This window comes from Pyrgilauda ruficollis, unplaced genomic scaffold (genome assembly GCF_017590135.1).
Source record: "Pyrgilauda ruficollis isolate IOZ18807 unplaced genomic scaffold, ASM1759013v1 scaffold6, whole genome shotgun sequence".
NCBI classification, from domain to species: domain Eukaryota; kingdom Metazoa; phylum Chordata; class Aves; order Passeriformes; family Passeridae; genus Pyrgilauda; species Pyrgilauda ruficollis.
Window position 1 is genome coordinate 16548768 of NW_024527710.1, and position 24272 is coordinate 16573039.

Consider the following 24272-nt stretch of genomic DNA (forward strand, 5'->3'; position numbering starts at 1 on the left):
TTAAATTAAAAAAAATAAAAATAAAGGATGTCTCAATTGTGAAAAGAACAAGCAACTGACAAATACCAGGAGGATGAACAGCAAGCAGTGGTCTTCAGAATATTCCTGGAATGAATATCATTCTGGTGACTGGATTTCTGCCAAGACTTTTTATTCTGTTTTAAAAAATGCATAGACTAGTAGAGTCATAAAAGAATGTTTTGTCTCTGGAATATGCTGGAACAAAAGCCAGATATGCTTAGGCTTTGACATGGACATTCATCATGTCCCAAGCTGAATCAGTTATTAATTCTGAAAGTATTAAATATGAAATGGGCTGAGTGTCTAACAAGTCCGCCATGTTGTTCAGTTATAACTAAACTGTGGTTGAATTTTGAGAAATATCCTCCTGTATATTAAGTTGTGTGAACTCAACCAAGCAGCCCCTCCAGTCCCAGTCTCCATGGGGACCTCCATCACTTTGCCTTACAGGGTGAAGCTGAAGCACCAGGATTACTTTCATTGGCATGGAAAGGTTTTCCACACACAGAGCACAAGCTCCACACAAAATTCATAGAAGCTTCTCATTCTGAAATCTTGCTCTGCACTGGCTCCTTCCTGCTGGCCAAATTGACATCTTCCCGTGAAGGCTGCTGTAATCAGATTGTTGGAGCAACATCACAAGGTTTTAAGACATCCTCCACCTTTTCAGTTACTTCTCTCTAGCTCTTCAGACCACGTGCAGGGACACACATGCAATTATTTCTGCTGTTTAATTACACTATTCAGCAAGCTACTGGCTCACCAGTACTGACTAACATAGACGTAGCATTATTATATCTTACAGCGCTTAGAAACCCACTAATGTTTATTGCAGTGGTTGTGTGAGCAGCACTGCTGTGAAATTCTGAAGTTGCAGCATCAAGCAACTTTCACAAAATCTGTATTTAAGTGCCATTTCATTTTTCATTGCTATGTTTGTGCTGCATTAAAGAGAAAAGCAGAACTCTCCTCCAGCTGTTCATCAGCACCATTGCTTATCACCAAGAGGAAGAAAAGCTTCAACTATAGCTCATGGAGGATACAAGAATTCTTAAGGATATTCACCATACTAACAAAAGAACTTAGTATTTTTTAGTCCTAAATGAAGAAAAGTCCTCACATTCAAGGAAAAAACACACTTTTACAGGCTAAAATATTGTTAAATGTGGATTCCTGCACTCAAGTTTTCACCATAAATGCATATCCCACCAAAAAAAAGTATTCCTAGACAGACAAAAGCTGAACGCTTTCTTAAGTTCCCAACTTAGACTATCTTCAGATGCTAAAAACAGAAGGGGAAAAAAAAAAACCAGCCACAAATCAAGTTAAGTCTTGATTAAGAGCTGATCAAGAGGCTCTGTTAGGATCTCTCAGAATGTGCTTCTCCATTTTCTAATCAATTTTTTAAAGAGATGGCAATAGCAGTAGCAATAAATATTAATATTAGTGCTGAGCAAAGTCACCACTGGAATCCATTGTACTGTGCACTACAGGAGCAGAGAAGGGACAGTTCATGTGCAGAAAGACTTCCATGTGAAAGCCATCACTACGCAAAGGGATTACAAAGCATAGGAACTAAAAATTAGGACTGTGCCCAAGGGTCCTGGCTCCACCTTCCTATGACATCCCAGGATTTGACATGATTTTTTAACAGTCTTGCTTTGATGACAATACAAGGCTTCCTGTATTGTTTTTTCTTCTTCACTTGTAGGAAAATCTCCACACCAAAGGAGTGTCCTTCTCCTTCCTCCTGTCCCACTTCCTCCTGCCAGAAGTATTTTCTCAGTATGGGAAAAGCTATACATATTAACACTGCCTCAGACTGTGTAACCAGAGGAAAGTGCCTTTTGAACCATGAATTCCTGATACTGAAGATCATCCAGCAGAAAAAGCCTTCAGCTTTACCTCTGACATTCAAAGCTTTTGTTTATTCCACTAAGCGTGCATGTAATTTTTTAACTCAGAGAAATAGAAGACAAATGTTGTCTGATGCCTACTCAAGGAAATAAAGATGATGGGAGAGGATAAAAGGATGTTTGTGCTGTTCTGTGTTAAATTGAAATGAGATTCTGATATTTCCTCTCAGTTTTAGCACCATGATAGCAATAACATAGCTGGAGCCTCAGTATTTCTCTTCTCTCTAGTTTGGGGCTGTGTCTGCACACAGTCTGTAGCATTTTAGCTGCTCAAAACAATCTTCAAAACCAGTTTGTCTAAATCCCACTGGTTTTGTGTCCTGCCTCTCACCTGTATGATCAGAAGCTTGTTTTATTTAGCCCATTATATACCAGACCTGTTCAGCAGAGGGGATGCTCTGCATGAAGCAGGAATCCTCAAAGAATTTCTGCATAAACTCTGATTTATTGTCAGTATAGGCTGAAATAAGTCACCCTCAAGCCAGATATGAGCAATTACATACAAATAAGAAATACTCTAACCCAGTTAAGTTAAAAATCACTCTTTATCAAACCAGTGCAAGTTTGCTTCTAGACAAGGGCTACTAAAATTTGCTACGCTGTTTTAATACTATTTTTTAATACTTTTAGGCAAGCAGCTTATACATCCAGTGTGTGGCTAATATTAATGGCAGAGCTGTAAATCCCTCACAAGGGAGTTTGTGGAAGTGCTGATATACCCATTACCAGCACAGAAAAGTGCTGCCAGGCTCTTCTGTAATTACAGCTTCTTCAAAGGCAGAGTACATCATTTGGTCTGCAGAGAGAAGCAGCAAAAGCCAACACAAGAGGAGACTGACTGATTTCAGAAGTCCTGGTGTCAAGGGCATGAGTACTTTGGTACCCAGACATCCTCTCCCAGGTCCCACTGCAGCAGGGAAGAGCAAATTCCTACCTTCTCCACCACTTTTCTGCTCTTCTTCCTCCTTCATTACACCCACTTGTTCTTTTGCAACCCATGTTTCCCCAACACCCATCAACACAACAGTCATGCCATCCCTCTATATAGCATTTCCATCTGTAACTCTCAGAGTGTTTTGCAAAAGGCAATAAACAAGCTGCTTCCTCCACCCAAGGTCACCCAGAAGGTCAGTGCTGAGCCCAGGAACTGACCCCAACCTCTCAGGACCCGCACCAAGGATGGGACAGGCTGTACCACTCACAGCCACCTGTTAGGGAACACCACAGCCTGAGGAAGAGCTGAGCTCTTACAGGGTGCTTGACACTACTTCTAATCATGTAAAAATAATGAAAACTATTTTCTGTCCATTTGAGGCACTTGCAAATTACCATTCACTGTCATATCTAAGTGCCAAACACTATCAGGCATACTGACAGGCTTTGAAGGCTTCCAAGATGAGGTGGTATTAATACAAGCCTGTCTCACTACAGTACTACAAGAATTATACAGTAGATACTGAAATGTTGGGCTCTGTGAGTATAATTTGGTTCCTTGCAATTGGTAGGAACAGAGCCTTGGAACAGAGCAAGACTGCTGTGACAGGATAATTCAGCTCAGCACCATCACACCCCTGTGGGGTCATCCACAATGAAGATGTTTTGGTCATGTCCCACAACTCAAGGGCAGTGGTATCCTACAACATCCCCAGGAGTAAATGGCTGTTCCCAAATAAATGTCTGGCTTTCTGCTAACATGAAATTCAGATGAATCTTAGTATTACAGACCAGATAAAAACATTGTGCCTGTCTTGTCTTTGCACTGAAAATAGCCAAGGAAGAAAAGCTTCCTCCTTCACATGCATGAGAAAATGGTCTCCCACACTTCTGGTCACTGCCCATGGTACCAAAATTCATAAAAATGTATCACAAAATTTCTAATTTTGCAGGCAGACATCAAGGGGAAATCAATACCAGAGGATGGGAACCTGGGACCTGCAGTGGCTGTATTTTCGCTGCTGCATGATGGTATCTGAAAAAGAAATTAGGAGGAAAAAAGAAAGATAAGGAGAACCCTTTATTGTGAAAGAAAGTTCCACATTTTGCCATCTCGGCTCTTACTCAGATACAGAATCCCTGTTCATGTAGTACTGAGTCTTAAGAGGATTCAAGGAGCTTGGAGTCATTTTGAGCACATTACACTTGCTTTTGTGCAAGACAACATTTTCCACTCTATTTCAGGTATGCCCAGCTATTGTTGGGAGAGAACTACTTTGGACTGGGATACAGGAGTAAGAAATGCTATTTTATTTTCTGATAAGGTCAGCAAAACTCAGGTTATAAATCAGTCAAATTCTTTGCATTTTTTATTGGCTCGTTAGCTGAACAATTTCAGTGATTCCCTGCTTAAAGGATATGTGATTCTTTCTCTAGCTTATGACAAAATTCTGCCAGCAAGCAAGCAGAAGCAAAAATCTCCTAGGCATTGTCAGTTACTGCAAATTTAAACCTGTGACTGGTATGGAGATAAGTCACTACACATCAGAAAGGCTCCTTTATGAAAACTCAATGTGTGTGTGATAGAAGTTAAAGAGAAGCAAATACTTCTCAAACAATAATTAAAACATAGTTTTGGAGTTTTTTCACCAGACTTAAATGATTTTAATACTTATTCTCTCTTAAGGCTAAATCTGACCAACAGTTTATTGCCAGCAGAGGCACAAAGGGTGATTAAATAATACAAAATAGGGGGAAATAATCCAAAAATACAATTACTTACTGTTTTCCTCCTGCAAATATAACTGATCAACCATCCTACCTGACTTCATCTCTAACATTTCTAATTCCTTTTCTATTTCAAAGCCATGGATTGGACGTGTTTTTTCCAGCAGCATTTGGAGCACCACATAGGTCTAAAAAGCATAAACCTGCAACCCTACTACAACATGTAGTTGCCTAAAAACATGCAAAGTAGGTAAAAACATCACCAGCACAGTGTAGTTATATAATTACTGTATTTTGTACAAATTACTGAGTACAGGGCGAAAGGCAAAGTATCAGCACACTCTTTCCCACCTAAATCAGGTCTTGGTTAGAAATAAAGATTTTTTTTTTTCAGGTTTTAGGGTTTTTTTGTGATTTCCTTTTTTCCTATAATTTAATCCAGAGAGCTATCTTTCAGACATGGCCATCCAATGCAGACATAGTCAAACTACTATTTTAAGTTACAGAATATCTAATGAAACTAAACAGGATTTTGAGCAATTAATTTCTACTCAGTTCTTAGTGGACAGCTCTCTCCAAGATGAGCATCACTGTTTGCACTACTCAACAATTCAGGCAGATTAAGCAAGGATTGAAAGCACCTCCATACAACCAAAAACTGCTTTTGAGACTGTGCTTAAGTCTCAATTGCTCCAATACTGCTGTTGGCCTCTTTTATTTTCTGCCAATGAACTTGGGCCAGGAGCTGGAAGCCTGTCAGGTTTTAGAAAGCAGAAGCAAAACATGTCCAGGCTGGGCAGTTGCAATTGATTCTCTTGTGACTCTTCCCAAAGATGACTCACACATTTCAGTTTGTTCATGCTTTGACAGAGCAGAGCGTGAGCAAGATCCTCCTGGTGATCCACGAGCTGACCTGCTGTGTGCTGCTGGTTCTCATTCTCCCAGTGAAGCCTCCTGTGGGCTGGAGCAGGGCTTTGTGAGGGTCACTTCTCTCCCTGCACACCATCACAACACTCAGGCTCAGAACTCAATGCATCTGCTGGCAATGCAACTGGCTGCACGTTCAGGGAATGAGGCTTTAAGCAAGGGGTCACCAGATGGCCATTCCTTGTAGCTTCACTTGACCTTCAGAGAGCACTGCTGTGTCCTACGCTGCGCGGCACCGCGGAGCTCCGAGGCACAGTGTAAGATGCATTAGTAGGTCAAACACTTTCTTGGCTGGAGACCATTGTGGAACTATTTATTATGGCCAATTGGGGCAGATTGCACTGGGCAGGGACGTGCTATAATAAGCATATTAATGCTAAGTGTCACATGCCAAGATCTGACAAAGAGGGGTGAAGAACATCAGTTCATACTTCACTCATCTGTTTTTCCTGGGTAGCTGCACAAGAGGATTAGAGAGCTTCTGCCCATTCTACATCTAACCTGCTGAAAAAGAATCAGAAACCTCAATTTTCCAGCCCAAAACTCACTCCAAATCCACCCAATCTGATTCAGTTGCAATCAGAAAAAAATCCTGACTGAACTACATAGGGTTAAGCACTGGCCAAAATATCAGAAGCAGAAGCAGGAGGCTTGGGTGCTTTGAAACTCTGTTCAACATATGTCTGAAGGATTTTTGGGACTGCACAAAACTGTAGTAAAAGAAAAGATTGGCAAGGCAGATGTTCGTTGTTTACTGACCCCTGATGAAACCTGCCCTTTCCTTTACCCATTTGAGATGTTCAATAGATACGTTGGTGCTGATTTTTAAACCATGTGCTGCCAAAAATCTGGTGTATTTCTACGTCCCTGAGAGTTTGAAAACAAGAAGTACACTAGACTAGTGTGAAAACACACTTCCTTATGGCAGGTTTATAAGCTGATCACTGGAAACGAATTTCTTGCAAAGTAACATGTTGAAAACCATGACAGGCTCATTGACAACAAGCAAAGCCCTCACATTTCTATCTCAGGAAGAGGGTCAGTTTGCAGAGCAGGCACCAAGCGATTGTTTATTGGAGCTTTTGCAGAAAAAAAAAGGAAATTTTGCCTTCCGGGTATTTATGTGGAAAAAGCTGATACTGTCGCAAACACAAATAACACAAAAACAGGACTGTGAGAACTCCCAAGCACACTCAAGCTTTCCTTTCCACGCCATTTTTCTATATGGCTAACATGGCAACCTTGGAATCTCAGCCAACGTGGTAACACTTCCGACTTTGGAAGAGACCAGCACTTTGCTTGATTTTTCCCCACCTGTCAGGCATGTCTTGTCCAAGAATATTTCCCAAGCAGCTGAAGGGATGGAGGTGCAGACATGACAAACACAATAATGAAGATACTTTCTAGAGCAGCTTCCTAGAATTGCTGGGGCAGCAGGAAGCAATAACCCTTGGGACTCTCATTCATGGGAAGCCAACACCATGGTGGTCCCAGATGGAGTAACTCAGCATTTCTGAAGTCACAGGCACTATTTCTATCACACATTCACACCCTGTTTTCATAGTCACACTTGTCCTAGCTTTCACTTATATTTCCAGGTCTTGTGAATGCCAGAAAATAATCCCCACACAGGTAGCATGTAAAGCTGCTCTAAATGGGGCACAACCTGAGATCTAAAAACCTGCAGAGCAAACTGGTATTAAGTGACATCCCATCAGGGAAACCTCCAACATCCCATGCAAACTGGAATCAGCCTGGTCATGGGAGTACACATATCAACAGCTCAGGTCTCATGCTACAGGACATGCAAGACTCAACTTCAGAACACACATAAGTGTCTGAGTAGCATATCAAGCTCCACAAAGGACCACCAATATTGTTAAACATGACACACAGTGTTCTATTTTAAGTGGTGCATGGTGCAGACAAAGTAGCTTTCTTCAATAGTACTAACTAGATTAAAACAGCTATCATTCCATACATAATGGAACAGAAGAAATTGATGAAGAGTGGGTTTCAAAAGCCAGGGTGGGTTATTATACTACCAACAAACTCTTCAGCAGGAAAAGGTGTCCTTAACAAAGTTATGGACAAATACGGGCAAATATGCATGGAATACTGAAGAGCAGAGGAAATGAGATGCTCAGCATCCCTGGAGTAACCTGGCAAAATCATAGGGTGAGAAAGGAAGCAGGAGTTCAGAGAAAGCAATTTGTCAGTCACCATCACTGCTAATACATCTTGCAGCCTTCACAGGAAGCTCAGCTGATGGCCTTTGCCATATTTTTAACAGAATACACGTCATTAATGCTCTGTATTCAATAATGTGAATACCACAGACCAATGAGAGGCTTCTGCAGCATGCTGAGGTGACAGGGAGGAGAGCAGCAAGGGGAAGCCTCCACATACAACAGAGCTCAGAGGAAACCCAGTACAGCAGAGATGACTTTGCACACCAGCAGCAGATATTCCTACGAGAGTTGCTACTGCATCTTCATCAGAAAACTCTACACTCATCTCTTCATGAAAACCAGAGAGAATCATGGGTTCAGTAGGAATCAAGGACCCTGACTCCATCCTGCGACTTGAAATCACCATTCCTCAAGAATAAATCCTTGCTTGGCCCAGTGTGGCCCATTTCCTCCAGGATCACAACCTCCAGCAAGTTTCTCTTTCCACAGGGGCAGACTAACAAAGGAAGGCTGCAGGTATTCCATGATCCTGACCACAGACCTTGGAGACACCAAATGCCTCAGACAAACCTGGCAGAGGGGTGGTTGTCACAGGCAAGGACTCCACCCAAGGCAGCAGACCCACTTCACAATACTGAGGAGACAGCAGAATAATGTAGGACAAATGAAATTAAAGAACCTATACCAACAATAATGTTTACAGTAGTCTCACCTCAGTATAGCAAGCACAATCCCCAGCAGGAAATTACTTTGGGCAACAGCAAAAAGCAGCAGGGAGACTTTTCCCCATTCCAATCTCAATAGGTTCATCCCTTAGACACGCAGGGGAGCTCCCTGGTTTTTACTGGATCAGCAGACAGCTCCAATACCCAGCCCACTGCTGTCACATGCAGGAAGGTTAATTGTAATTACACAAATGAAGTTTCCTGATGAATGTATCTGGGGATCTGCCATTTGGCTCATGCTCTTTCTATTTTACAGGTAAAGCTAATGAGTACACAATTAAGCACTTGAGAAACAGATCACTGACAAAGTCCACACCAGGTTCAGCGGAGAGTGACATGGGCAAGTTCAGGGAATATTCCCTATTCTCTCATATCATCTTTCCTGCTCTTCAACAAATATGAAGGAAATAAGCTACCAAACACCTTTAGCTGTTGTTTTCATTTTATTAATGCATTCCTACTGCCATTTTCAGCTCCTAGTCAATGTCTTTGATAGCTGACACATCGTTTCTATCACATCTTATTTTGCTGAAGGCATTTTCCAACTCCCTTAAGCCTTTCCATTCCCAACTACAGCGCATACTTTTGAGCTAATATTAATTTAAATGACCTTTTTTCCCCTAGATCTGCTTTTTAAATTTAATGAGATCCCACAATTATACCTGTACTTACCAACACCTACAGGGGTTCAGTCCCTTATGGACAGATTTGTACCAGCTGAACTAAGGAATGTAACAGAGGAAAGAAGATTTACAGGAAGCCTAAGTTCACGTAGGGGCCATGTTCCTGCTTCCCCTCCAGGAGCAACCATTAAGTTCAGACTCCCTGTTTGTATTTTGGCTTTCTGGCACAGCTGGTGAGGGAGAGAAAAGGGAAACTACTGAGCCTGAAACTTCACCCAGTAAACACCTCTTCTTTTCTTAATGAGTTATCCCCAAAACCTGGAAGGTCATACATCCAGCATCAGGGCCAAACATATGGGACTTGTAAGTTCGGTCTCCTAGTTGGAAACCAGGGATCCCACATCCACCTTCTCTTTCAGATTCCAAGCCAGCATGGAACAAGCAATGGACCAAGCCTTCCCACCCCTCCCAGCTCCACCAGCCTTCCTTGGCAGGCTTGCCTCCCACAGCTTGCTTCTCCAACACCTCCCCACCTACAACTCCTATTCCTGCTGGGCTGCAGCCTTTTATAGCAGCTGTTTTTTGATTGGCATTTTTTCACAGATGGGGGAGGCAAATAGGTCCTTCATTAACCCTTTGCAGGTTGCTGCCAAATGTGTGTGGGGGTTATATGTTATTTTTTTAATGAAGTGCCTTCTGGAATTGAACCCCACCCTCCTTAACTGTGGTTCGGCACATCTAACTAGAAAGTACAAACAATATCTATTCTTAATCTTATTTATTGTCAGCAAATGAGGCAGTGAAGTGGTTGGGTGAAAAGCCAGAATTCTGAACAAACAGTTCCCTTTAGCCAAGATAAAATTTTAAGATTAGCAGACTTTGGAAAACCACGCAAGTATTTTGTCTCTGTAGTTCTGTTTGATTTTTATTTTGCTAAATGAAGTCTAGGATAAACAGGAGTGAAGGAAAGAAACAGCTTGCTTCCCCACTTTCTCCTTCCATGTCCAAGGATTCCTAGCCTTTTTGGATCTCTAAGGCAGCACTTAACATCTGTTTGCAGGTACTGCGTGCTGGTGGCGGGGGACAGAACTCAGCAGCACGTGTGAGCTGCCTGGCTGGCTGACCCATGTCTTGGTTTGCTGTCTTTTTGTGTCCTTGCTTTGCACATGCTCCAGGCCTCATGCCCCACAGGAGAAATCAATTTGAGAAGGTTTATTAAAATGAAAAGTTCTGTGCCCCACAAAGGGGTTTGTGGAATTTTGCTGTTGGTGAAACATGAGTAAGGTTATAGACAGAAGTTCTCAAAAGTGAGATTTAAGTGATTTAAACCAGAAGATCTACAAACAGTATTTGCCCAGTTTTCCTGTTTGCACTGTGGTTGTAAGTAACTAACATACCCTACATCCTCACCACGTCTCAGGCTCAGATACTTTCTTCTCCATTCCTCAATCAAATGTGAGGAACAAAGCCAGGTGGCAAATAGGATGGGAACAAGACAAGGTATTCCAACTACTGCTTGGGACAGGGAAAGGTGGAGGAAAAGTCATCAACAGTGGCAGGAAAAAACTTCCTATCTCTTCTCAGAACAACAATCTTAGACATTCTGCAACCATGGGAAAGGGTTAATTGCTTTACTTACACCTTGAACGAGCTCTGTGGCTTCTTCTAAAAGGACACTTGCTTAGTGGTGATATAAGTCATTAACACAAGTAATCCATTCCACCCAGGTTTGGAGAGAAAACACAGCAAAAAGCATTGAATAAAATATATTAGATGTCTTCTGCATGATGATATAATACATCAAAAATCTGATTTTAAACTTTTTGACAAGTTGCCCCAGGCTTTATATCAAAATTAGCCTTGTGCTTCTGCTGCTGAAAGGAAGGAGGAGGGGGGACAGCAGAACACCACGCATTAAGGAAATAAGCAACTACATGAAAAAGGTGTTTGAAGAGTAACCAAACCCAGTACTCCAATGATTCCAGGGATTTATGTGACATACGGTGAAAAGGCACAAGCTCAATCTGTCCCCTTTCCAAAGTGGTCAAAGCCTTGTGGTTAACACCATGCCAAGACCAAATGGGAAAGCCCTGCCAGGGACTAAATATATTATCCTGGACTTGGTGCTGTGTTGACACAGCCACATGGAATATGGACAAACTGGAACACAGACAGAGTGAGGCTGTGTTTGCTGATGATGTACTGGCAAATGAACTTTATGTTCATCCACAAGATCAAACAAAGGGGCTTCCTGCACCATGCCATTAAGGAAAACATGCAAGACACCCTTTCCAAATTTCCCCATTAAATGGAATGGGTAGGCTAGAGCTTCCTGCAAGCAAGGACACATGGGATGTATGTTTGGACAGGCTTCTGAATGGCTGAAGTTGTGCCTTTTCTAGTGGGCATTTAGTGTAAACTCTGTGCACTCTCTCATAGGCATGTACAAAAATGTCTCTCCTGGGAGTATCCAGAGTTTTCACCTTAAAGGTGAAATAACACCAGCAGGCTCCAGTGCCAGCATCCTTGATCATGGAAAATGCAGCAGCTGCACAGAAGAAACCAGCACTCGTTCCCTGTTAATGCTGTTCTTATTTGTGTTTAAAATCCTGCTTGTTTTGATGCCTCATGCAGAATAATAAAAGAACCACTAAGCTACTGACTCTGTGCAACTCTATAACCACACATTAGGGATTTAGGGAATGAATATTCTTTCAGTTATGACATTGTCTTGCACTGATGAACCTTGAATTGGTAGTGCTTTTTTTTAAATTAAGCTCTGCAGATTGCTAGTGCGAGAAGCACTCACTTCTCCAACAACCTGCACCGATAAGATCTCAAAAAATGACTTGATTTCCCTCCCTTTATTTCATTTACTGTCCCAGTGTAATGTCACATTTCCTGGTTTAATCAGGAATAGAAGAACAAACATCCTGTGAAAGAGCTTGTTCTCTTGAGGCTGCTTTACCTCAGCTTGGTTTATTCAAATGGCTTTGAATAAACCTCTGGAACAGCCGAGTGCTTTATCCCATCTTAACATTTAACACCCATCTCTAGTAGTGGAGTGGCCCATAGTGGAATTAGATCCAAAAAGAATTTATCTGCATTCATGAGTGCCATGTTCAGTGAAACTTCACATCCATAGACAAAATCCACAAATTGTCACTGTGCCCAGACAAGTTACTTGTCATTATGATGATCTGCAAGGCATCCATAGAAAGAAATCATTTTGACTGAGCTTCGTTCCTCAAGGACAACGCCAAGGTTAATTTATTTGTTTTTCACTTTGAGTTGGGGGTGGACAGTCCCTGGAAGAGTAGCAGTTTGCCAAATGCATTTCTGGGAGTATTTGCTCAACAACTACTCTTCTATTCCACACCTTCCCAAACGTCTCCAGGAATGTAGGCTGTGTCCATAAGCTCAGTTCATTCTCAAGGTTTCACTCCACCCAAGTGGTCCCTGGATGAATTTCTCAGGATTTGTAAAAGTGAAAATGAGCACAGCTAAATGTCAGTGATCAGTGACATGAGAAAGATACTAAGAAATAATAGGTAAAATATTAGAGAGAAATGCAAACCATAGAGATGGGAAACAAAAATTGATGGAAGAAGAAAGTCCGTCCCCCTTCAAGAACTGCTCTCTGGTATAAAGGCAAAGTGGTTTGGGGGTTTTTAGTTTTGGTTTTGGTGTTTTTTGGTTTTTTTTTTTTTTTTTGGTTTTTTTTGCTATGTGAGGTGATAGCTCGCTGTCTGCATAGTCTACGTAGAAATTTCTTGAGGTCTCCTCGTCTTTAAGGACTGTCTAAGCTTTCAAGATAAAATCTAGAGGTCCATATTGAAATTTAGAGCCTGTTGAGATTTCCAGAACTCTACACTGTATTTCTGTAAGCAACTCTCACTATATTTTCACTTTAGCTTTCCAGGTTCAGAGACATGGCCATGGGCACATAACAAACAGCCCCAACTGGACCTTTGGAATCAAGCCTTTCTCACAGAACCACATCCACAGACACTTTTGGCTCTCAGTAAACACCAGGATTAATAAACCCATTTCTACAGATTTTTTCCAAACCAGAGAAGAAAAATGCATATTATAAAACCACGGTTATTTAAGGGATGTTGAAATGTAGAAACACTGACTGCACTTTGAACACACTTGCGAATGTCACTGTAAAAAGTAAAAAGTAAAGGTCCTTCTTAGTGAAATTCAATTTTCTGGGGCCACAGTTTGGCAGTTAGAGACCAGTCAGTGGTTGGGGGAAATTTTTTTCCGGTTCTGACTCAAACTTAAAGGGTTTAATGAAGATTGACCAGTAACTTCTGGATGATAGCCTGGTTCGGACATTACATCTACAATGACAGAAGAAGAAAACTCTGCCCCCAAAAAGTAGATAAAACAGAAAATTAGATACAAATGCAAGTGACTTTGTTCAAAAAACCAAAATATTTTATGCACATTTAATAAAAAACTGATATATTTGCTGGGACATGGTGCTTCTAATCCAAAATAATAATGTGGAAATTCAGCCTCACATGAGACATCCATGCCCCATATATTTGAGCAAATGTGGACTTGAAACCAAGACTGTTCTTAGAAATCTGCATGTATGTTTAGTGGTAAAATTACTTCTTATTTTCAATGTGTGTCACATCCATTTGCATCCTGGCCAGTCCTTCACTATTGAGAACCATATGGCTGTTGTTTTAAACAGGTTGAACTCTTTTCAGAATCCATTATAGGGAGCATGCTAAACACCAGCTTTCTGAAATGAACAGAGCATTTATTCAGCCCTGTCTACATCAGGACTTACACATGTGTAGGGAATTCATGGAACTTCCACCTTCATCAATAACAGTGAATGCTGTCAGGACACAAAAGGTGTATTTAATTAAGAATATAGAGAATACAGAGAGTTCGGATTGAAATTAAAAGTTTTAATTTAGTATCTGTCTATTAAAAATGCCTGATTAAGCAAAAGGAAACAGAGTTAGGATGGAGATGTGATCCCAAGCTACATGACTTGAAAGTAATACACACCCCAGTGTTTGGTAATTTCAGATAAGTGAACTTCATTATGGCCTGTTCCTACAATGTCCCATTCAATAGCAATAATAATTACTATTGTTATTTATTGTTATTTATTGTAATAAACCACACATAGCTAACAGTGATATCTGATATCCAAAGTGGGTCTCTCAAAGAGGAGAATTTCTTAGATGACATTCTCCCTGCCCCAGACATCCTTTGTGCATGCTGAGTCACATCCCTTCCCAGCATATCTGACTGGGAATAGGGCAACTTGCAGCCTCCCCAATAATTTCTTAATATATTTCTAGTGTCACACATTCCTGTCCCATTCCTGAAAAGCTAATCCACTACTCCCAGTGTATTACAACTGTCTGTAATAATCTTTAAAATGATCACTAAATACTGCATCTCTCACTACTTAATCCTGGGTTCAGAGATAGGACTGACTTATCAAAATCCTGTTGATATCAAGGAGATTGTTTTGCTTAGTGTGAGTGCAGAATTTGGCCATTATTCATTATTATACCACATAAGTGATAAGGTGATTATTTCCAAACTCTCACTCAGCATGTGGCCAGGTGACTCAGCTATTTGCTTTATTTACTTACATCCTTCTGCAGTTAATTATAAATTTTTGGCCCCAAATCACAACCACAGAAAGAAACAACTACTGCAGCCACAAGGGTAGGAAATAATGTTTTGCAAGGCAACCGAAGAGCTGGAAACTCAAGTTTTCTCTCTCCAAACAGTGACAGGGATAAAGAAGAAAACAAACTCATGCAAATCAGGGAAAATGCATCTTGGGGAAGCCCTGACTTCTTGTACCAGGTTACTTTGTGCAATACCTTGATGTTAACCTGACACAGCATATAACTGGAGAACTCAAGTTTAATAAATGAAATCAGCTGTCTGACTTCTTTAAGATAAATGATATTATTACAGCATAATTGTGTAACCCCATATAGCTTACAGCAGCAAAAGGATGTGTATTTCACATGCCCTACTATAATTACATTCCCATTATAATTTTGCAGTTAGTTGCTATGAGCTCTGGTCATGAAAACATGCCAATTTTGTATGGGATTGAAGTCTGCCTAATTTTAGCAAATTGAGAGCTGCACAAAAGAAAAGAGATAAATACTATGTTGTTATTTTTCATTAGAGAATTGCTATATTAAGAGGCTGTGATCCAGCTGTGTTTGTTTAAATAAAAGTGTGATTTGAATACCTCCTACAGCTATGTTCCTGCCAATGAATAAAAGATAAAATGCGGCTCTCGTTGGATGTTAGTCTCCGAGTTCTAGCTGACTCAGAGATTTATTGTTTAACATAAGGAAGTGAAAAGCATGTAGAGCAGACCACACACAGGGCTCTTTTGTGTATTGTTTCAAGCCATACCACTAATAGATTTGTTCCACCAAGGCTCGCAGCAATTCAGCTGTGCTAAAATGCTCCACTTAACTGTGAAAAAAATAATAATAAAATAGTAATTATGTCTCGATGGCAAATGCAGCTTAGACCAACACCACGAGTAGTGTAAACAGGAACTAATACCATTGAAAGCTGTATGTTATCATCATTATGATAATGAAATTAAGCTTTTATTTCCAAAAAACAAGCCCTTAACATACTACTCAGTGTCTGTATAAACACACTGACTTCCTCTCATAGCCTGATATGACTCTGTAGCTGCTGAGCTAATATCCTTCTAACAATACTTATAAATAAATCTACATATAAATACATACGCAAAATGTACAGTGCACTCCAGCAGCCTGAAACTTATCACAGACAACTTGGAACTCCTTGTGTGTTGGAAGAGCCTTTTACAATGCAAATAAAAGGATGCATATAAATAGTCCTTGCGTTGTAGCTGCTTGTTTTGTAGGTTTCTTCATGGTAATCTTAGATGGAGGCACATCATTTTCCAGGAGCTGATATGTTTGAATGGATTTCATTATGGGCAAGTGCAGCAGTGAGTGGCTGTGTGCCAGTCACAGCCGACTACCGAAGGGCTTGGGTTGTCAAAGGACTCGCTTGGGCTGTCGGAGTTCATTTAAATAACACAGCATTCTCTAGTTTGGGGAAAAGGAAAAACTGAAAAATCCAAAAAGGAAAAAAGGAAAGGAAAGCAGGACTTTTTCAACTGTTATATTTACATTGAATTTACACCTATAATGGATTGATAAATTACATTGCATATGTACAGATTTGTGCAGTGATCAGTAACTATATTCCAGATTTGCAATAATCTCAATTACAGGCTAACAAGGAGGTACCATGTTCCTGGAATAAAACAGGGCAGAGTGCAGAGTATCCATAGCTGAAAGGACCATGCGTGGTCAGCCTGAGACTTGAACTGTGTGTTTGGATAAAAATCTTGAATTTGAATCTTGCATTTTAGATGAGAAAATGGGACTTTGTGCCCAAAATTTATCTACTCTAGGGCAGAAGAAAAGCAAGGAGAAAGACCAGGAACCTGATTCCATTCAGAATTTGCCCTTTGGGCAAACAGCACAGTCAGCACGTGCACAGGAGACCCGGCAACTCTGGGTGCAGTGCAGGCAAATGTGTCATTCTCCTCTTCTCACTTCCCCACGGAGGTAGAGGGTGAGCCAGAATTCAGCCCTGACCTGGAGTCACGCAGTGCCTGGAGCAGAGCAACATTCACTGCTCTTTGCCCCAGCCTGCTCCCTAAGAACTGCCCAGAGCCTCTGAGCATGTTGAAGCTGTAAGATGTGTGTTTTGAAGATAAAATCTCAGCTTGTTCTACAGGACTTCATGCATCAAACTCTCAAGACTCTTAATAATAATATCCTGTCTGCTTTTTATGTAGCACCTGTCAACCCGGAGGGACCAAAAGCACTTCAAAAACTCTATGTGGTTGTTGCGTTAAAAAACTCAGGAATCACTCCTTGAGTTGCCTGCAGGAGGCTGAAATGTAGGATATTTAGCATTAAAGAAGAGCAAATAATTAGCTATGAATAATTTATCCCCTCAAATCAGCTTCTTTTTGACTTTATTAAACATCTGCAAATAGGTCTCAGCCTCACTCTTAGCTTTATTTGATAGTTTCAGTTCACTTTTTCTTTTTTACATCACTGCATATTTTCCTGAACCATCATCTACCTAAAAACATGGGAGAGAAAAGAAGAGCAAAATTTAAATTACCTTACTACAAACACAGTAGAAGACACTAATGCATAAAGAGGAGAGACAGAAATTTAAAATAAAATTATGGACAAATGAAACATCAAGTAAAAGGTTGGAAAGAGAGGAGCGAGAACACAGGAGGGTGAATTGTCCAGGACACAGCTGGACAGAGACATTTGATGGAGATATTTTACAGCAATAGCATTTTGGACCTCCAGGCTGAAAGGAAGAGAGGCTTTGGGCGAAACTGGAATAAATGTGGTTGTTTGGATATGCATGTCTGGGAGCAGACATCCCAAGGGAAGCTATAATCATCAGGATGAAAGGAGAAGGTATGAGTAAAATTTTGGGAGGGAGACGAGACATCAAACCTGTAGCACGACAGAAGCCATTTCTGAAGCTATGATTAATTCACAGCTTAAAATGCATTAATTTAGACTTTCTTCTTCCTGCTCAGAACTTTTCTGTCAACACATTTAGTTTATTTGAAATTGTTGAAAAGTTTTCTGAAAATCTGTTTCATTTAGAGGTTGATGATGAGATATTTGGTTTCACATGTTTTCAGTTAGATGGTGTCCATGGCATGGGATGGGATGCCCCAACCATGTGAAACAGGTGCTTTTCTAAGCAGGAGGAGGGAAACCACAGCTTACTATGCAAGTGCTTTCTACTACACATAACCTATGCTGGAGTGAAATTCTATTTATATATAGGTATATATTATGCAGGGTAATCGCAGTGAAGAATTGGTTGTATGCCTTTTTAAAATTGATGCACATAAGGTTTTGTCTCAGGATAAAATTCAGAATTCCGCAAGACAAGGTGAAGCAGATATAGAATGATAACTTGAATAAATGCTCCAAGCAAAGAAGTAGAAGAAATAATTGTTCTTGACTTCTCTGACTTTCTAACAAAAGTCTTCCTTCATCCCCCTGGGATTTGCTTGTGACAGAGAACTGCCCCATAGTCCAAAAACCTTCTAAGATTTGCTGTTCCTGGCTGTTTAACATTATTGGTTTTACTTTTTGCTGGTTTTCTAGGGATCTACCAGCACAGCAATGCTGACATTTCATTATTTTCTAGGCTTTACTGTTCGAACCCTTCACCTTTTCCCTTCTTTTTATTGCTGGCAAGATTTACTTGCAGTTGCAAAAATACCGACGAACTGATTTTCTAGCTGTGACTGAACTTAAATAAACTGAAAGAAGCAGAACTATTGTAGGATTAAAGCAGTTCAACAGTTTACAATGTGAAATTATTTAAGTTTTGACACATTTCCTATCTTTCCTTATCGAAATATACCACAAATAACAGCTCAGCATGGTAGTGCTGACAGAAGTCACTGCCTGCTGAAGGTTTGAGCACTCAGTGCAGGGATCCCAATGACTGAGCAGCATCTGCCAGGAGCAGGAGATGGCAATGAGACCTGCTAGGAAAGGCTTCATCCCTCCAATGCTACCAAGCCTTTGGAGCTGTGGATAACCCCAGCACCAGCAATGGAGCCAGAACAGACAGCAGGTCACCCATTTCACGTGGAACAAAATGCATCCCAACCAAAAGCAAGTTCAGGTTCTTTGCTGCAGAAGAATGGAAAGCTATCAACCATAACTGGGAACAGGAGGCTCTCCATATTCCAAGAGCTGAGCACATACAGCTAAACCTACCAGTCAGTCCAGGAAATTAAGATCATAGCATCATAGGATCATTAAGATTAGAAAACACCTCCAAGGTCATAAAGTCCAACTTTGACTGAGTCCCATCATGCCCACTAAACCATATAATGAAGTGCTACATTCACACATTTTGAACACTTCCAGGAATGGTGACTCCTCTGGTTCCAATGAGGAGCCTATTCTAGTACTCAACCACTCTTTCAGAGAAGAAATTTTTCCTAATATCCAACCCAGGCCTCCCCTGGCACAACTTGAGCGTATTTCCCCTTATCCTGCCCCTTGTTCCCTGGGAGCAGAACCTGATCCCCCCTGATGCCCTCTCCTGCGAGGGAGGTGTAGAGAGCAAGAAGGTCCTCCCTGACCCTCCTTTTTTCCAGGCTGAACTCCCCCAGCTCCCTCAGCCACTCCTCATAGGACTTACATACCAAACCCTTCATCAGCTTTGTTGCCCTTCTTTTCACTGCTCCAGCCCAAGTTGCATCATGGGAAACAGGAAAACATCTTTAGATAATGCACTTCTACCTGCAGCTGTACTAATATGTACTGCCTCTTGTACCTAGCCAGCTCCTATCACTTCAGAGGGAAATAGAAGCCCTAAAGCATGGAATTAGTTAACACTAACACAAACACAACAGAACTTGTTCAAATCTCTTTTCACCACTCTTTTGTGATTAATGAATCAACAAACCAAAACAGCCCAGATAACATGATCAAAAACAGTGGTTTCAAGATTGCCATTATTCTGTTTTACAGTCTCATTCATTAATTCATTAAAGTTGCTCTTGAAACTATATCCTTACGGTGAAGCCATTCCAAAACTTCTGGCAGCTACAAACTGTCTTCTAATTCCTGGTCTAAAAATATTGAGAACAATATATATTCATTTGATATTGTACCAGCTTCATGTTACCTCTTGTTAGGCAGCTAAATTAAATATCCTGATGTTCCAACACAGTGTTAGGAAGTTCACATGTGTTACAGCTGCTTCTCAGCAACTTTTGTGGTAATGTAGGAGAATGGGACTTCATTGTGCTGGGTGCAGCAGAAATACATAGAAAGAAACAGCTCCTGCTATTCAGAATAGAAATGGCACATAGATCTTGGAGAGATAGGGGAGTAGTATAATGGTGTATACATTTTTAATGTGCTTTAAAAATATGGCTATTATTAATCTCTCCTCCCTCTCCAGGTGTCTTTCACTGATTGATTTTATTTTGTTTTTATCAGAGGTGTGACTTGAGAACCAAAAGAAAAATAATCTTCACTGGTGTCATTTGTTTGGACCAGCTGAGAGAGCTGGAGTTCTTTAGGCTGGAAAAAGAGGATCAGGGAGAACTTCCTCACTCTCCAAAACTCCCTGACAGGAGGGTGCAGCCAGGGGGGATTGGACTCTGCTCCCAGGGAACAAGGCACAGGACAAGAGGAAGCACCTCATGTCCCACCAGGGGAGGTTTGGGTTGGGTATTAGGGAAAATTTCTTCACCAAAAGAGTTGTCCAGCCCTCTCTGACTGCACAGAGCAGTGGTGGAGTCCTCATCCCTGGAGGGATTTAAAAGTCATATAGATGTCATGCTTGGGGACGTGGGTTAGTGGTGGCCTGGGCAGTGCTGGGTTAGTGGTTGGTCTCAATAAACTCCTAGGGTTTTTCTGGCCTCAGTGACTCTATGGTTCTATGGTTCAAAAACAGAGTGAATTGATGATAAGACAGATGAGAGAATGGGATTATTTCCTTATTTTCTGGGTCAGAGACTGAAATGGATCAAACCTGACCACTGCAGTTTGCAGACCTGAGCTGCAAGGGATGAGTGGTGCAGCCAAGGATCATAAACAGCAAATAGGATGAGGGAAATATTAAGGATATGTTAGGAGTTCTGCCTGTAAAACATTTCAGTTCTGGCAAAATATGCAGGAAAATACATCCATATTCTGAGATGTATGTTCAGAAACAGTTCAGAAGCATAATTTCAGAAAACAGTGGGTGTAAAGACAACAGGTGAATGTGCTGAATGGCCAGGTCAAACAAATGAGCAGGAGGTATGAAGAAAAGAGAGGAAAACACAAATAAAAGGAGCTTTGGAGCACTCTTATTTGGAGGCAGAAAAAAAGGACAAAACAATATTTAAGAAATAAAAGAAAGAAATCCTGAATGTTTCCTTTTAGAAAAGAAATGCTAGCCTAATTTCCACTCTCCATTGTTTTATTTCAATTTCCCACAGAGATAAAGATGTTCCCCCCTTTTTTTTTTTGTTTTGTTTTGTTTTGTTCTATTTGGTTTTATAATGCTACCTGATATATTCCACTAAAGTGATGAATGTTTTTCAAAAATGCCTGCTGTACTGTATGCATCACTTGATTAAATGCATGAGTGTTAGGGATGAGAGATACTGCTCAACAAAGATCTGTTATTAATGTTCTTGGACCATCAGTGCAGAACACAACAATCATTTTCATTGTAAGTTTTTATCTCTGCTCTCCTTCCACAGAAGTGGAAAAGTTTCTCATGCAAGAGCCACAAAGCAGGTTCAGGAGGGAGCCTGGCTACAAGTACGTATGGATTTTGGATACAGTTTTGTTATGCCTTACTTCAGCAGAATATCCAAGGCAACAAAGAGAAAGGAAATGTGAAACCGTCCAAAGCACTGGCTGAGCTGTAGCGCCAGGGGGGGAAGAAAGCACAGAGAGACAGAGAATGCCTGAAATGTCTGCAAAATGTAACTCAATTATCAGAGATCAGCCATAACAAGGAAAAAAAAATCACATAAGGCTGTAAGAGCTATAAGTATCAAATAGTTACGTTTACTGCATTTATAAACAGATATCTTTTGGCAGGAGACTCAAAGAGGCCTCCACAAGGCACGAGAATCTGGGCTTGAATCCATTCACTCTGTGAATTAATTGACTTGGTTTGAACTCTACTGTTTTCAGTTGGAGAATTCACTGTGAACATGTTGTACATATCTCAGATATCAAATAGCAAATGTACTGAAGCCAGATACTGAACTGGAGCCAGAAATTTTTCATTAATCAGTATTGTATGCTTTCTGTGAATAGGAAATAGAACAACAACAAAAAGCAGACAAGAATGGGGAAAATATTTTTCTCTCTCTCCCTGTTTCTACACCCCCACATATGCTATTATTATTACTCAGTATTTACATTGCAGTCACACCCAGTGGCTCCAACCGAGCAGGAGCCCTGCAGCGCTAGGTACTGTACAAAATAAATACACTTGAAGAGACAATGGCTGCTCTCAAGAGCTTAAAGTCCAAACAGATGGGACAGATGAGAGAGAGGTGTAGAAAGGTGACTGAGGTGGCCAGAGGTCAGACAGTGAGTCTGTGTAAAAGCTCAGAATCCTTTTCTAGGGGGAAATCCTGAAATAATTGTCAAAACCTGTAAGTTTTAGCGGGGAAAACAGCTCATCCCACACCGCCAGTAACCATTATCCACCAGGCTCCAGCAGCTCCCCAGTGCTGCAGCTCAAAATTCACTTCCAGGCAGAAAGGGTAGCTGAAAATCACAATAACACATTATAATATCACACTCACAGGCTTTTGTGAAAGGGCAGATTTAGCAAGGAGCTGAGAGTACAGTAGCCCTCACCACCATCTGACAGCAAAGAGGCTGCCCCCCCCCTCCATGTGCTCCTTTAATTAATCTATTAATTTCCTCATGATTTACGCCATGCAAGAGGTCAGAACCAATATCTTCACAACCCAGGAAAGAATGATAGGTTAGATTTCCATTTCTTCGCAGTTCTCCTTGGCAAAGCACCACACAACTGGCAGCCATCACAAAAAAAAAGTCACCCCTCCTTTTGGGCAGCCAGAGAGAATACAGACATTTTGCAAAGCACCTTCATTTGCTCAGTAAACCCAGTGGTTCCCATCCTTGCTGTGCCCAAGTGAGATGGTGACAGAGCCTGCATTTACTGTGCATTGTGTTCTCTGCTTCAGTCTCATCTCCCACATAACCTGTCCTGAGTAAAACTTCATCACTCTGTGTTTAGATTGTGATGTGCCATGGCCAAAAATATTTATTTGGAAAAAACCTGCAGGAATATATTCTAAACACATGAGGATTCTGCTGGAATTTGATCATGGCTTCTCAGTCTTGTGTCAGCTTTTTAAGCCACCTATTTGCAAGCCAAATACATACATAAAAGGGAAAGCACGTTACACAGTTGCTGGAGGGAAGGATATTCCTACTTATACAAATGAGCAGGGGGAAATGGAGACAGAGGGAAGAAGACCATAACCAGGAAAATAAATGAGCAGATGGAGAAAACAACAAATGAGGAAATAACACCAGGCAGAGTCATGGCTGTGATTCCAGACGGCCCACCTGCACATGTTTTATGGAGAGCATGCATAAGAAGAATATTTCCATTGGCCATCTCAGTGTTTGCTTCCCATTACTGGCACATCCTATTTGCCCTAAATCCTGCTGAATGCTGGAAAGAATACAGAAACAAGCAAAAATAACAACACAAAGGGTTTATTAATGTCTCTGGGACTTACAAGTCTGCTGGCAGCAAACTGGGGAATCCTCTCAGGGAACCCACTGACCCAGAGCTCTTCCCACTTCATTCCTCCTGAATTCTGACCCCAAACATCCCACTAACCTCATCTCTAGCTCTTTTGGAAATCAGAAAAAACTCACAAAATAGTTTGACTCGTTAAACCACTGACCTTTGAAATTACATTCCTACTTTAAAGGCCCAGTCCAGAATAGCCTACTGTGAACATAAAGACACACACTGTATATTTAACCCATGAATCAGAACAATAATGGGGTACATATAGATTCCATACGTGTTACCTAGCTAACTGCCAGGTATAAGCCCATTATTAACCCCAGACAGATAATGCATGTGAAATACAACTGCTTTGTCTTCAGCAGGAATTTAACATGGTTTAGCTCAGACTAGCTTAAAAATTGCCTTTTTTTTTTTTTTCCCCTCATGAAGATAATATACAGCATTTGAACAATTGTTTGGAGAAATCTCTCTATACTGTTCTACAGAGCTCCTTACCTGACATTTATTAAAGATTGGTGATCCTACCTCATCTGGTCAGGAAGCACAGTTTGCTTCTGACGCTTGAATTTTTATGGTTTACGTAGAGTGCTCAGAACAGTTCCAGCCATGTGCACTCCAACTTCCTGAGCAAAAAATGTACATCAGCTCCCAGCCCTTTTGCCTAGTAGCCCTTTTTTTTTTCAGATTTCAGCAAGTGGACAAACACCAAGGAAACACGAGAAGAAAACATGAACACCTTTCCCCCTCAATGGCCCTGGGTTTGCACAATTAATTGGAACAGAAAGGAAGGAAACAATAATTTTCCTGGATTTT